The sequence below is a fragment of the Pleurodeles waltl genome, chromosome 6 (genome assembly GCF_031143425.1).
Source record: "Pleurodeles waltl isolate 20211129_DDA chromosome 6, aPleWal1.hap1.20221129, whole genome shotgun sequence".
Classification (NCBI taxonomy): domain Eukaryota; kingdom Metazoa; phylum Chordata; class Amphibia; order Caudata; family Salamandridae; genus Pleurodeles; species Pleurodeles waltl.
The window spans coordinates 463,869,468-463,883,551 of record NC_090445.1 but is presented as its reverse complement, the minus strand read 5'-3'; the positions used below and the strand labels follow the sequence as shown (position 1 = coordinate 463,883,551).

At 47.9% G+C, this 14,084-nt stretch overlaps 1 protein-coding gene and 1 pseudogene across 1 annotated transcript in view; both read left to right on the top strand.

Moving 5' to 3' along the window:
• LOC138299901 (C4b-binding protein alpha chain-like) overlaps positions 1 to 14,084 on the top strand; it is a 552,670-nt gene that overhangs the window by 403,039 nt on the left and 135,547 nt on the right. The gene's annotated exons all lie outside the window — the stretch shown is intronic.
• LOC138302271 (5S ribosomal RNA) lies at positions 2,270 to 2,378 on the top strand (annotated as a pseudogene).

Below are 14,084 nucleotides of genomic sequence, written 5' to 3'. Positions count from 1 at the left end.
GGCTGTGGGTGTTGTGAATGCCCTGGCAGCACACTTGCCTCTCAGGACCTGCCCCAAACACGTTTTATTCACATTGACCTAAATGTAAATGTTATGTGGCATATCCTATGCATGGCAATGTTAGGATGTGATATGGATGTAAACATTGTTGATGTTTCGAGGTGATGTTGGGTAATGTGTGTTTAATTGGATTGCCCTGTTTATTGTATCAAAGTCCTATTTGGTTCTCAGACTGTGCAGGTGTGTTTCAGTGGCCAGTTGCATGTGTCCCCTCCTCAATGTTGATGTCTGAGCAGTATGACATTAGTGATGTTGCCTTGTTAGCCAGGCACGTGAGGGACCCTGACGTATGCAGCATGTGTGTGTCCTTAGTGCTGTGTGGCTCCTATTGCTGTTTACTTTGGCTGATGTATGTGTCAAGTATGGGCATTGGCATTTGAGTGTACTGGTGCCTTTGTCTTATTTCTATAAATAGTTGCAGATGTCATCCTCACCCCCTAATTTAGGTATGTATGTTCCATGGGGAGGTTCCTGCCATTTGCTACTATAGCTGCACAGAGATCAGAGGTGTTATTGTCAACTGATGTCGCAGTTACATTGCAGTTGTTGTTTTGGCTACTGGATTACTGATAGGGACCTAGTTGATGTACGATACATTTTGACTGACGAATGCCTGGATGTAAGTTTGACGTAGTGGCCTTCCCACCTGTCGCTGCTTTCCCTTGGCTCCATTGTTGTAATTACAGGATGGCCCCATGGGACTGTTGTTGGTGCTGTATTTTGTCGTGCCCCAGCTTCAGTCTGTGCTGGCCATGCCCCCCTGCCGTGCCCCTTTACCCATGCCACTTCATATATATGCTGAGTTACAGGCATTGTGTAGTAGGTATTCCCCCCCCCCGGTTGCAGTTATCATTATTGTATTATAATTACCCATGCGACTTACCCTGCATGTGCGTTGTGTCGTGGTAGTCTGCGCTGTCCTGTCCTTGAATCCCTGTGACGATCTCCTCAGGGATGACGGCTGCGACCATCTCCTCCATGTGGTCCAGGGCCTCCTGGTGTGCTGGACTCCCCCCTCCAGTCTGCAGTGCTGCCTTCCTGTTCCTGGCCATTTTTTCTTTTGTCCTACGTTTGCAGTCATGCCAGCGTTTCTTACACTCGGTGACTGTTCTGCGTTCTTCAGCCACACTGTTGATCTTGTCCACAATTTTTTGCCATATGGCCTCTCTCCTACTGATTGGCAACTTAGAGGTGATGAACAATTGGTGCTGGTGTTCCGTCACCTCTTTAACCAGGATTTCCTGCTCCTCTGCACTGAAGCGACACTTTCTTTTTTTTCTATAAATGTCCTGGTTCCTGTATGGATATTCCTGGCTGGTTCCTGGTCTGCTGTCATCTTCCTGTAGTCTGTTGTTGCATCTGGGATCCATTTTGGCTCTCCTCTGCTGAAAGGGTAGTGTTCGCGGGTGAATTTGACGCTATTGCGTCAAAAAAAACTGCGCTTTCCGGGTTGCGCTGTCGTAAATCGACCCACAGTGATTTGCGCCACGTTAACGTTGGTTTACTTTACGACTTGACGCCGCTGTGTGCATCACATAATAATGACTCCGACCTGTTGGTTGCACCGCCGTGCGTCAAAGTATAAATTTGACGCCCGCACGGCGGATCGAAATGGCGTAAGCCGGCGTTAAAATTTTTGACGCAAAGCTGCGCCGGCGCAGCTTTGCGTCAAAAAGTATAAATATGGCCCTACAACATTGGCAAAAGTGCAATTATCTACGTAACAGGCAAAAGTGCAATGAACTATGTAACAGGGTCGATGTCATGCAAAGCGTTCGACTTCTACCAAGCAAGATCGCGCTGTGAAAAAAGGTAAAAAGTAGTCCACAAAGTTTTCAGTACTTGGTCACTGCGCTCGAGGGGGGCCAACCACCGGAAAAGGCATGACGTATGCATGCCTTCCACTAATGAAAGCAAGCAGATTTTAAAAGTCAAGCCCACGAACCAATGAAAGACAGTGACGTGACATGGGCGGGGCTCCGAGCCCTTTTCTAACTACTAATGTGTCTCGCAAGTGAAACGCATGTGAAAGCGCATGCGAAGCAGGCTCAACCCTAAAAATGGTGTTCATGTGGGTTGGGGCATTGGGCCTCCGGCAGTGAGCGCTTGTCCGACTTCCCAAGGGGAGCCTGTGCAGGTGCGATTAAAAGCAGCAGGTCCGGTCGGTGGGCTTGGTGAGCAGAAGAGAGCTGAAACTACAGCTTTACCTTCCTACAGTCATACCACCCTGAATGCGCCTGATCTCGGAAACTATGCAGGGATGGGCCTGGTTAGTACTTGGATGGGAGACCACCTGGGAATACCAGGTGCTGTAGGCATTTTGCCTCTCGCAGACACTAGGTGCTGCACATCTTAGCTCAATTACACAGCTTCCTGGCTAATTTCATTTCACTTTTTATTTCCTGCACTCTTTTTTTCCTGTTTTAAAAAAAATAAATAAAACAGAACATCAATAACACTAAAATACCCACTTTCCAAAGGAAAACTTGCAGTTATTCTGCACTTTACACTCTGTCCAAGCTGAAGAAAACATTTGCTCCACGACGGGCAAAGGGATCCCTAGCTAAGGCTTTGCTTTCTTGTGGTAAGCATATGCGTGAGGTCTTAAGACCGGATCTCACTTCTTGTGATGTCATTTTCTGTCAGCTCATGGGTTGTGATGCCACTACCTGTGATTCCAGGTGCGATTTCACAATGTGGTGTCATGTGCAGTGATGTCACTTGCATAGTGCCTAACTTGGTCAGTCCCCCCACTTATTTTCTTTAAGACTTGTGCCATGAATAAGCCTTAGCCCCCAAGAAATAGTGCTTCAGCCCACTATTGGCAACCAAATGGAAAAAATCAGCACAGCGTGTCGGAAATGTGATAAAAGGACGATGATGTATTCGGTGTGTAAGAATGAAATGAGGTGCAGACACTAGTGTAACAGAGTCCAAAAGCAGAGCATTCCAGAAACAGGGAATAAAAAGAGGAAAGATGCGTACAATTTGAGTTGTTGTAAAAGCATTTTAAAGCATTTTCCGGCATTTCATGGCACTGTAACAGGTGTCATTAACTTAACAATACCCTCGGCCCAAGCTGAAGAAAACATTTACTCCACGACGGCCAAAGGGATCCCTAGCTAAGGCTTTGCTTTCTTGCGGTAAGCATATGCGTGAGGTCTTAAGACCAGATCTCACTTCTTGTGATGTTATTTCCTGTCAGATCATGGGTTGTGATGCCACTACCTGTGATTCCAGGTGCGATTTCACACGCTGTGGTGTCATGTGCCGTGATGTCACTTGCATAGTGTCTAACTTGGTTAGTCCCCCCACTTATTTTCTTTAAGACTTGTGCCATGAATAAGCCTTATCCCCAAAGAAATAGTGCTTGAGCCCACTATTGGCAACCAAATGGAAAAAATCAGCACAGCGTGTCGGAAATGTGATAAAAGGACGATGATGTATTCGGTGTGTAAGAATGAAATGAGGTGCAGACACTAGTGTAACAGAGTCCAAAAGCAGAGCATTCCAGAAACAGGGAATAAAGAGGAAATGTGCGTACAATTTAAGTTGTAAAAGCATTCCAAAGCATTTCCCGGCATTTCATGGCATTGTAAGAGGTGTCATTAACTTAACGATCCATTTATCGACCACAGAAAGAATGGTTGAGCAGGGCGTGTGCAGAATAAAACCTGTTCAACATAGGAAAACATCCCAGCAGAGAGCACATTACTCACTGTTGCGTCCTAAGCATTAAACTACAGACCTCTGTCTCTTTCAGTTTCACTTGTATTGTAAGAAGAGGCATTATTTTACATGTTGTTTGAGAAAGGATTCCATGATGAAAGATCTGATTTTTCCAACAACTCCTAAATACTTTCTGTGGGACCCTGGTTTGACAAATGTAAAGAAAAGACCTGCCACCCTCTGCCTGTAAGGCATGGCGAATATGTTGCAGATGGCACTTACAGAGTGACAGAGCCTCTCCATCAAGTGAAAAAAGTGCAAGAAGAGGGTTTGCATTCCCGTTTATTTCTGGATTTGTTAAGGTAGTGTAGAAGAGATATTTCTCCCGGCCAGAGTGAATGGAGGTGTCGCCACTCAGTGGGATAACGAAGAGAGAACTCCTGCATAGCAGCAACTAATCGTCCTTGGGAGGGGAGAATGAACGCTGCTGTTCAGAAGCAGCGTCTCCCCTGGTGACTCCTCCTTGTCATGCCCTAAGGAGTGGTCCAAGGAGGTGCAGCAGATGCTATGTCAGGTCAGGGTTGTCCATTGTAACTGAGTGTGTGAGAGGGGCCGTCTGATAGTCGTGATAGGTTGGGGAGGGGCTGCTGCAGCCTGTGAAGATGAGAGAATCGGACGTAACCCAGAGCATTTAACGAGCATTTTCAATACAACGGGTCACGCATTTGCTTGAGTTAGAGCTATTACCGTTGAAAACTCCTAACCTGACTTTTCTTGCCACACAAAGCTGCATTTTTTTTTCATTTGTGTGGCAAGAAAAGTCCGGTTAGGAGTTTACAAAGCTGGGGGTGGGGTGGGGGAATGCAACGCTCTCGTGCTTGCTCGAGTTAGAGCTCCTAGCGTTGTAAATTACTGAGTAGACTTTTCTTGCCACACAGGCTGAAAATAAAGAGAGTGAGGGTGAGCTGGCCCTGGAAACGCCCAACTCTGCAGTTGGTTTATGTTTACAGAGGGAGCTGGTGGGGAGGAGGGACTGAACAAGCACCCACACTGTTGAGGTGAAACAGGCAAATGCCAAAAAAAGTCCCTTACAGAAGAGATAAACAGGACATAGTGAAATTACACAGTACTTTGTGCTGCTCCCAAAGTGAAAAAAGGAAGGACAAAAAGAAGAACTGACCACTAGCAAGCAAGGATTTTTTGAAGGACACTGCAACTAACAAATCAAAATGCTGGAACTCACTCTATTGTATACCTTAGTATACAGCAGGCAGAACGCTAACGCTCAACCTAAAAATGAAGATCCAGTAGTAACAGAGAATGATAGGATGTCAAGCCATATATAAGGAATAGTGGCAATAGTGCCAAAGGGAAATACAAAGTGACAAGAAGAGACGTAAAAGAATAAAGGGTGACAAACTGAATGTGATACATTCCAGGAAATTATTGGCATGTTTTGTATTCTTTTAAAATAGTGGGTTAACTTTTGATAACAGCATGTGCCACCGAACAACGTACGTGGTGATACATGAGAGGCTCTTCTTATGTCAGTACTCAGTAGCAGTTCATGGAGCAGGTCATAACGAAGTTACATTGTTTGGAATGCCTGTGGCTAGGGATTTCTGTCCTGAATTCCTTGGATAGCCTTGTCAATGTACAAAAGTCATGATCTATAACACTAATAGTCAAAAGTACTGGGAGCCTCATAACATTGTGGTGAATGAGTGTATCTCAATCTTGACATGTAGTAGCCCCAGCTATCTATGTACCAAGCTGCACAGAAAAGCAAACCTTCATTGAACCTTAGTCTTAACAGGCTAGAGCTGATGATATATCTTTACAAATATTGTATCTACTCAGAGTACAGTGGCCTATGGTGGGAGCCAGCAAAAATATTTCCAAAGTTGAAAGTTAAAAACACTTGGGTTTTATTGTGTTCACCTGACACACATGCGCACACAGAAGCACACACACATGCTTTCTCCTTCTCATGTGATCATCTCTTTGGCTTTTCTTTCCCCATTTCTCTTGTCTCAATTGCTCCTCTTCCTCCTGTTTCATCTTCATCTCTTTTCACCAGCTCCTCTTCCCCCACACACTTTTCTTACTTGCACCTCCCTCTCATCTTCCTCTGTCCCATCCTTTGTATCTGTCTTCACATTACTCTAACTTGCATCCTCCTCTTCTCTTACTTTCTCCCATCTCCTACATCTATCTGCCTCTCCACCACGTAGGACCATTGCAAGGGTTTTTTCCAGCCAAGGGTGGAGAAGTGTGGCACAATGGTTAGAGCGGCAGACCCTAAGGCAGAGATTTGGCCTGGGACCAGGGTTCAATTCCTGCCTCAGCGGGTCTTGGGCTCAGTTCCATTAGACCAGATAATTCTTGCCTCAGTGCCTAATCTAATTAATGGGTCCCACTCTGTAATTCTGGGCAATAGCTTACTTAATCTGCACAACGGCCTTGACAGCGCTTGGATGCCTGGCTTCACCCTGGGGTTGTCCAGGAGTGGGCACCACACAGGGAAAAGCCAGGAGGAGTTCCACTGTGCCTTGAGACCCTAACGGGTGAGTAGTGCACTATACAAGTGTGAAGTTTACAGTTTTATTTTTTACAGCCTAGATGAGAATACATTTTTCTGCACCAGTCACCTCTAGCAAGTGTGCCAGATTCTCTTAATGTTTGGACAATATGATATTCCCTGGGCAACAAACCCAATTCCTCTGACCTCCTGGTCAGCATTTGCTCGCCCTCCTCTGCACAGCTCTACCTGTTGCTGCTGCCTCTGCTCTGAGAGCCTGCTTGACTCCCAGTTCAAGGCCCACTTTCACCTACAGGCTCCAGCCTGCACCTCATCCCTGGTGGCCTAGTGGCCATCTGTGTATAAGTATCTTGCTGTCACCTTTACTTTTGCTTATTTTCTGTCATCTTTATTTTTCTTTTTTCTATTTTTTCTATAATTTTTCTTTTTCTTTCTTGTCTCCTTCTCTTTCCTCTCAGCCTTTCACTCTCCTAGAGTTCTGTTTCCCTGCCACTGCTGCCCCTGTGTCATCGCCCCCTCCCTGAAAAGTGCTTTACGACCCTCCAGCCTCCCTCCCCTTCTTAATGGCGGTCGCTGTGCACTGAGAGGGCAACTCCTCTGACCTCCTGGTCGGCCTCTGCTCGCTCTCCTCTGCGCAGCTCCACCTGTTGCTCCTGCCTCTGCTGCATTCGAACTGAGAGCCTGTCTGACTCTTAGTTTTAGGCCCACCTCCACCCGCAGGCTCTTGCCTGAGCCTTATCCCTGGTGGCCTAGTGGCAATCTTTTGTAAGTATCTTGCTATCACTTTTACTTTTGCTTATTTGTCATCTTTATTTTTTTTTGCTATCCTTTTTCTTTTTCTTTCTTGTCTTTCTTCTCAGCCTTTCACTCTCCCTGCACTCTGTTTCCCTGCCACTGCTGCCCCTGCAGCCCCATCCTCCTCCCTGCGAAGCTCTTTCCCGCCCTCCCAGCTGACCAGACCCTCCTGCCTCCCTCCCCTTCTTCCTGGCGGCCGATGTGCAACAAAGGCGCACCACTAGTGTGCCACCGGCGCACCAAAAGCAAGCCCATCTGCTCTTGTACGGTGCCCAGTGCCACAAACCCTGGTCCTCTCACCTTCCATCGCTACAGCGCGGAGACTCTCCACACGCTGAACAAAGGGCGCTCCACCACCTGCAATTTCGCATCACCCAGAGACATCCATGGACCATTCTCCTGCCTCTACTGCCACTGCATCCTCACCTTACACCAAGCCCCAGACCCTTTCGTCACTGAGCCATCGAACACCATCCAGGAGTGCGCCAGCTGCATCCTTCTCAACATTTGCTCCCTCCACAAACATGCCATAGAAATCTTGGACCTTCTAGACTCCACCCACCCAGACAGTACCTTTCTGACTGAAACATGGACAAACCTAGCGTCACCCTCAGTGACTACAAACTGCTCAGTAAAGACTGTCCTTTTCACCCAGGTGACAGAATGGCCATCCACCTGCCACCTGACAACCAATGTTGAAGAACACTCCCTCCTCCTGGAGCACCTCAATTTCCAGATTCACGCCACCCACAAGTCTACCTTCCGCGGCACCATCATCTGCAGGCCATCTGCCCCCCGCCCAGCCTTCAGCAACTACATCATCTACATCATTTCACCCCACGGACTCGCCTCCATGAACTACTTCCTCCTCAGCGACCTCAACTACCACATTGACAACTGCAATGACATCAACAGCGCTTCCCTACTCGAGAACCTCACCACAATAGGACTAAAGCAACTGGTCCCCTCACCAACACACAGCGCTGGACACTGTAGGAAAGTACCATCTTGCCTGGCATGTTAGCCCCATTTTCACATGTATGTCAGTTTGTTTTTGCCTGTCTCCTGCTAGCCAAGACCCCAGTGCTCATAGTTTCTGACCTGATTGTGTGTCCCTGTGTAGTGACTACTTGGGTCACCGAGGCTCTGCTAATCAGAACCTCAGTGCTTATGCTCTCTCTGCCTTTAAAATTGTCACTATAGGCTAGTGACCATTTTCACAAATTCTAATTGGCACACTGGAACACCCTTATAATTTCCTAGTATATGGTACCTAGGTATCAAGGGTATTGGGGTTCCAGGAGATCCCTATGGGCTTCAGCCTTTTTTTTGCATTTATTTTGCCACCCATAAGGAGCACAGATAAATCTTACACAGGACTGCCACTGCAGCCTGAGTGAAATAACGTCCACGTTATTTCACAGCCATTTTACACTACACTTCAGTAACTTATAAGTCACCTATATGTCTAGCCTTCACTTAGTGCAAAGTTACTAAGTATGAGGGCACCCTGGCACTAGCCAAGGTGCTCCCACATAGTTCAGGGCAATTCCCCGGACTTTGTGAGTGCAGGGACACCATTAAACACATGCACTACATATAGGTCAGTACCTATATGTAGCTTCACAATGGTAACTCGGAATATGGAAATGCAACATGTCTAAGATCATGGAATTGTCCCCCCATGCCAAATCTGGCATTGGGGTGACAATCCCATGCATCCCCAGGGCTCCACTATGGACCCCAGATAATGCTAAACCAGCTCTCTGGGGTTTTCTCTGCAGCTACTGCTGCTGCCAACCTACAGACAGGCTTCTGCCCTCTTGGGGTCAGGGCAGCCCAGTCCCAGGAAGGCAGAACAAAGAATACCCTCTAAGAGAGGGTGTTACACCCTCTCCCTTTGGAAATAGGTGTTAAGGGCTGGGGAGGAGTAGCTTCCCCCAGCCTCTGAAAATGCTTTGAAGGGCACAGATGGTGCCCTCCTTGCATAAGCCAGTCTACATCGGTTCAGGGAACACCCAGTCCCTGCTCTGGCGTGAAACTGGACAAAGAAAAGGGGAGTGACCACTCCCCTGTCCATCATCACCCCAGGGGTGGTGCCCAGAGTTCCTCCAGTGTGTCCCAGACCTCTGCCATCTTGAATCCAGAGGTGTGAGGGCACAATGGAGGCCTCTGAGTGGCCAGTGCCAGCAGGTGACTTTAGAGACCCCTCCTGATAGGTGCTTACCTGACTAGGTGGCCAATCCTCCTCTGAGGGCTATTTAGGGTCTCTCCTGTGGGCTTTTCCTCAGATAACGACGTGCAAGAATTCATCAGAGTTCCTCTGCATCGCCCTCTTCGACTTCTGCCAAGGATCGACTGCTGACTGCTTCAGGACGCCTGCAAAACTGCATCAAAGTAACAAGAAGACTACCAGCGACATTGTAGTGCCTAATCCTGCTGGCTTTCTCGACTGTTTCCTGGTGGTGCATGCTCTGAGGGCTGTCTGCCTTCACCCTGAACTGGAAGCCAAGAAGAAATCTCCAGCAGTGGGTCGAGAGAATCTTTCCCCTGCTCCAGCAGGCACCAAACTTCAGCGTCACTGGTACTCTGGGACGGCTCTCATCTTGACGAGCGTGGCCCCTGGAACACAGGTGGTGGACCCAAGTGACCCAGACTGTCCAGTGGTCCAACTTTTCAAATTTGGAGGAGTTAAGTCCTTGCCTCCCCTCGCCAGACAGTAATCCTGTGTACTGCGTGAGGTGCAGATGCTAGGGCTTCTGTGCACTTTTGCAAGGAATCCTTTGTGCACAGCCTAGCCCAGGTCCCCAGCATTCTGTCCTGCATTGCTCAACTCACTGAGTTGACCACCGGCTTCATGGGACCCTCTTTTGTAGTTTTGAGATGACCGTCATGCTCAGTTTTCTTGAACCCGTGTTCAAGTACTTCTGCAGGTGCTGCCTTCTTGTGCATGGGCTCTCTGTGTTGCCGAAGGCTCCCTCTGTCTCCTCTTCTAAGTGGCGACCTCCTGTTCCTTCCTGGGCCCGGGCAGCACACTTTTTCTTCAACTATGACCTTTGCAGCTAGCAAGGCTTGTTTGCAGTCTTTCTCCAAAGAAACAACTCAGCATCCTCCAGCACTTTGTGGGACATCTCCTGTGCAAAGGAGAAGTTCCTGGCATCTTCCGTTGTTGCAGAATCTTCAGCTTCTTCCACCCAGAGGCAGCCGTTTTGCAACTTCATTCAGGCTTTAGTGGGCTCCTGCCCCCCCCAGTACACTTTCACGACTCTTGGACTTGGTCCCCTACCTTTACAGGTCTTCAGTTCCAGGAATCCATCTTCAGTGCTTTGCAGTTTGGTGTGGTCTTTGCAGAATCTCCAATCACGACTTTAGTGTGTTTCTGGGGAAGTAGGGTCACTTTACTCCTACTTCTCAGGGTCTTGGGGTGGGGTATCCTGGACACCCTTACTGTTTTCTTATACTCCCAGCGACCCTCTACACACTACAGTAGGCCAGGGGCCCCTAAGTGGTTCACATTCCACTTTCTTAGTATATGGTTTGTGTTGCCCATAGGCCTATTGTATCCTATTGTATTCTACAGTGTTTGCACTACTTTTCTAATTTTTTACTACTTACCTGACCTTGGTTTGTGTGTATATTTTGTGTATTTTACTTACCTCCTAAGGGAGTACATCCTCTGAGATATTTTTGGCACATTGTCACTAAAATAAAGTACCTTTATTTTTAGTAACTCTTGAGTATTGTGTTTCTTATGATATAGTACATATAGGATATAAGTGGTATAGTATTAGCTTTGCATGTCTCCTAGTTCAGCCTAAGCTGCTCTGCTATAGCTACCTCTAGCAGCCTAAGCTGCTAGAACACTAATAATCTACTAATAAGGGATAATTGCACCTGGCACAAGGTGTAAGTACCATCAGTACCCACTATAAGCCAGGCCAGCCTCCTACAGACACACACTCAACACACTCAACGCCATCTTTTCCAACAGCAACAACATCACCGTTGTCAACACCTCCACGCTTCACTGGACCGACCACCACTACATTCATTTCACCATCACCACACCGACCATCCACCTTTGCACACTCTGAAACCCAAGCAGAAAATGAACCAGTTACTGCTCATCAACACCCTCAGCAAGTCTCTCCTGCCCCTCACCACAGACGTTAACATCTCAGCATGGAACTTCCAATGGACCTCTGAATGCACCAACACCTTTGCATCTCTCTGAAAGACCTCAGCTAAACAACTCCTCAAGAAGGCCAGTTGGTTGTACCCTGCAATCCAGGACTCCAGGCGCACCTGCAGATGGCTAGAGAAAAGATGGAGAAACAGCTAGTCCCTGGAAGACTTCGAGGCCTATAAAAAGATGCCCTCAAATGCAACTACCACCTCAGCAGAGCCCCCAGGAAAGCCACCCTGCGGGATAGTATCAACACCAGGTTCAGACTCCACCCTTACCTGTTAGAACCTACAGAGATCAGCTGGGGAGTTCCACAGGGCTCCTCCCTGAGCCCCACACTAACATCTACATGGCCCGCTCGTTTCCATCATCAGGAACCATGGGCTGAAACATCGTCTCCTATGCCGACGACACCCAGCTGATCATCAAACTGACTGAAAACCCCTGCCAAGAAGAATTTCCACAATGGGATGGAAGCTGTTTCCACCTGGATGAAGGACAGCTGCCTCAAGCTCAACTCTGAGAAAACCGAGATCCTCATCCTGGGACCATCCACATCAGCCTGGGATTACTCCTGGTGGCCAGCCACTCTTGGCACCCCCGCTACCCCAACAAACCACGTACTTAACCTGGATTCATTGCAAACTATGACCCGCCAAGTCAACTCAGTCGCAGCATCCTGTTTTCAAATTCTCCAGAAGATCTTCAAATGGATCCCAAAGGACTGCCGCAGAACGATAACCTATGCACTGGTTACCAACAGACTCGACTACGGAAACGCCCTCTACTTCGGCACCACCCAGATAAACCTGAAGAAACTACAGCACATCCAAAACACCTCGACCAGACTTATCATGGACTGTCCCCGCAGTAAACACATCACCAGTCACCTGAGAGACTCCACTGGCTTCCGGTTGAGAAAAGAATCAACTTCAAACTCTTCGTCCACGCATACAAGGCCCTCCACAACCTAGGACCCACCTACCTCAACCACTGCATCACCTTCTACTCCCCCACAAGACCTCTTGATTCTGCTCAGCCAGCATTATCCACCGTACCATGCATATGGAAGACCTCTGCTGGAGGAAGAACCTTCCCCTACCTCACAGCAAAGAGCTGGAAAACCTTGCCCCTGCACTTCAGACAGATTCCATCATTTCCTCAATTCAGGAAGGTCCTTAACACCTGCCTCCTCAAATGAAGCACAGAGGGCAACACCCCTAGGTGCATTGAGACCCTTATGGGTGAGTAATTGCGCTCTATAAATCCTGTTTTGATTTGATAATATTTCTTCCCCTCTTGTCTCGCACACAAACCTCTTTCTCACACCTCCTCTCTATTGAACCCTCCTTTCTCTTATTACACACTTTACACACACCCTTGCCTTTCTCACCCTCTGTAGGAAGCTGGCCTGGTGTGTGGTGGGTACCTAAGGTACTTACACCTTATACCAGTTCCAGGTATCCCCTATTAGTGAAGTGTAGGCAGTGTCTAGAAGCCAGGGTTTCTAGAGGTAGCTGTGGATGAGCAGCCAAGGCTTATCTAGGAGAAATGCAAAGCTCATGCATAACCACTGTAGCCACACAGCACTTACACAGATGAACGAAAACACTCAGTTGTACAAAAATAAAGGTACTTTATTTTTGGTCACACAATACCACAAAGTACTAGAAGGGCTTCTCTCCAATAGAAGGTAAGTAATACACTAATTATGTACACTAGCAAACAGCAATAGGCATTGACAAGGTTAGAAAACAGTGCAAATGTAGATAACCAATAGTGACACTGAAAGGAGCCCAAACCATATACTAAAAAAATTGAATGCGAACACAGGGCCCCCACCTAGGTAGGTGGAATGTGTAGAGGGGAGCTGGGAGTACTAGAAAACCACAGAGGTAAGTAACGCAGTACCCTTAGCGACCAGGAAAGCAGGAGTAAATCACTGTAATTTCCCCATACTACTCAAAAGGAAGGAAAAGAAGACACCCAGAGAAGACTGCAAGAAACCAGCGGTGGATACCTGGAGAGGAAGACCTTTGGAGAGAGGGGACCAAGTCCAGAAGTGTCAGTGGAGTCTAGGAGGATTAGGAGCTACTACCCACACAGCTGTACTTGCATTTATGAGTTCGTCGACTGTGATGAAGAACAGATCAGCACTGCAGCCCTGGAGCTGGAGAAGAGTTCCTGAGGGATGCAGAAGATGTCCCACGCTGGAATGAAGATTGCAGACTGGTGTTGGTGCAGGAATTAATCTACAAGCCTTGGCAAAGGCACATTCACAGTTATTGGAAAAGTAGTGCTGCGGGGACAAAGCCCAGGAGTACTCAACCCAGAAGGAGGAGTCAGAGGGGACCCCCAGGAAGCAAAGGCATCACTCGCAGGAGTCTCATACGACGGGGACACAGAGGTTGAAGTAGGAGCCCATGCAGCGCTCTAGAAAGGGATCCCCCACCGCGGGAGAACCACGCAGAAGGCTGTGCTTTTCACAAAGGAATGGTGAGGGCAGAAGATGCATGTAGCCTGAAGTTCCCTTGGAGGAGATGCCAACAAGCCTTGGTAGCTGCTAGAGACTCTGTGCACGGGGGGACTGTCCTGTGAGGGAACGCAGGAGCTTACCTCCACCAAAGTTGGAAAGCCGGCAGAGAGGACCAAGAGGACTGCTCCAGACCACCATAACCATGATGCAGGATCAACACAGCTCAGGAAGAAAGGAGATTCACGCAGCCAGTCACAGTTCCATTAGGTGCCTGTGGATGCAGGGGAGTGACTACTTCATTCCAAGGGAGATTCCTTCTTCCTTCTCATGCAGACTGAACACTTACTGCCCTCAGA